The sequence below is a fragment of the Arachis duranensis genome, chromosome 4 (genome assembly GCF_000817695.3).
Source record: "Arachis duranensis cultivar V14167 chromosome 4, aradu.V14167.gnm2.J7QH, whole genome shotgun sequence".
Taxonomy (NCBI): Eukaryota; Viridiplantae; Streptophyta; class Magnoliopsida; order Fabales; family Fabaceae; genus Arachis; species Arachis duranensis.
In genome coordinates this window covers 109,083,677-109,085,747 of record NC_029775.3, presented here as the reverse complement: position 1 = coordinate 109,085,747, position 2,071 = coordinate 109,083,677, and positions in this window count along the sequence as shown.

Below are 2,071 nucleotides of genomic sequence, written 5' to 3'. Positions count from 1 at the left end.
GTTTTTCTTTTTTTGTTAGTTCATAAAGTATCAAATTTAGACCTTTCCAACATAAAAATTTAATATCATGTTATATTATTATAAAATTATTTTAAAAAATAAACCAATAAAAAAATAAATATAAATAATTATATTTTTAATTTAACTTTGTAGTTCGAGACAGAACAACTATTCCAAGCCCTTAAAAAAAAGGCAGAAACTCACCTGCAGTCGACTGCAGGTGAAGTTGCTTCTAGATGGCTGACACATGTTATTATATGGTTTAAAAAAATCGGTTTATTTTATATAAATGGTTTATTTAAAAAAACCGATTTGAATTGGACCAAGCAGTTACTTTCATTCCCTTCTTATTTGTTTCGCACGTAAAATTCGTTCTCTTTCAATCTTTTTTTCAGAACTAATATGAAACTTTCAATTAGGTATGTTCCTTTTATTATATTTCTTAATCAAATTTATTATTTCAAATGTATTTCTTAATTTATGTTTTTATTCATTCCTCTGTGAATGATGAAAATTATTTAATAAATACGTACATATTTATGTCATCACACCATTTTGATGTTCAGGATCATAAATACCAAGATAATTCATGGCAATTTCATGTGATGGAAGACAAAAATGTAATTATGGTATAACATAGACTAGTTGATAGCATGAGCATTGTTAAAATTTTGGCATGATCTCTTTCATATTTGTTATATGTCTCTTTAGTTGGTGATGTTATAGTTTATTGTGATGATATGATGGTAGTTTAATTGTATGAGTTAGGTCCTTTTCATTTGGTTGAATTTTTTCTATGGCTATCCTATTCTTGATGGCAATGTCAAAATAAACATTTTCATTAGTTATTCTTTTTTTTTTCTCTATTTTTGAATCAATTTTATTTTGAAAAAAATTATTAAAATTTTTTGTTGTAGACAAAATTAATAATATTATGTTCAATTATTTAAGGAGACCAAATTAATATTTTGATTAGATACTTTTGTTTTATTGAAAATAAATTCTAATTTCATTAAAAAATAAATTCTAGTTGATAAGTGAAAACACAAAAATGTGCATCACAATGAAATCATAATTTCTAGACAAGTAAATTATAGTCTTATTATCTTAAAAAAATAATTTATTTATAGAATAATATTGAAAAATCAACAATAATTTGCATGAAAATAGTTTATTAGTAAAATAAATGTTAATCGATTGAGTACCATAAAATTTAATTTAACGATAAATTTGCAATTGAACATATTTTTCAGCTTAATTTAAAATCTGTTTACACCTTAATTTAAAAGCAACTGAAAATGTAAGTTATGGGAAACAAAACAAAACTTATCAAGAAAATAGAAATAGAGACACAAAAAAAGGACAGATGATATCATTTATGTCATTCCTATAAAACAACCGTAAATTTTGTTTCTTTTTCAGAATACTAAATTTTACTTTTTCAAACAATTTGTATACATATATTTGACAAAAATTAAATAAAAAAAATTTTAGATAAATTTAAAGAAAAATTGGTCAATATGAATGAAGAAAAAGAATATATCAAATTCATCTGTTAGGAATTTAGGAATAACACACAGAAATAATTTAAATTATTTTAAAAGTAGTTATTTGATCTATTCAAACCGATTTTTTTAAATAAACTATTTATATAAAATAAATCGATTTTTTTAAACCATACAGTAACACGTGTCAATGATCCAGAAGCAATTTTACCTGCAATCGTCTACAGGTGAGTTCCCACCTAAAAAAAATGTTATTTGATGCTAAAACTGTAAACTGAAGGGGACAAAATGATTTTGGGAACATTACAGGGTTGACCTTCGGAATTGTGTAAAATAGGCTTTTAGGAATAATATATTATGATTATCATTGCGTAGCAACAATTGTGTCCGAAAAATTTGCCAACAAATTTGCTCATACATCACCAACGTGCTTTATTTTGATTACTCTTATTTGTCCATAGTCATCACTCATTACAATACTCTGATTTATGGTTAACAATTAAGTAACAACCATGTTATATATACACTAAAATTAATTATTAAAATTAATTAATATAAAATATATA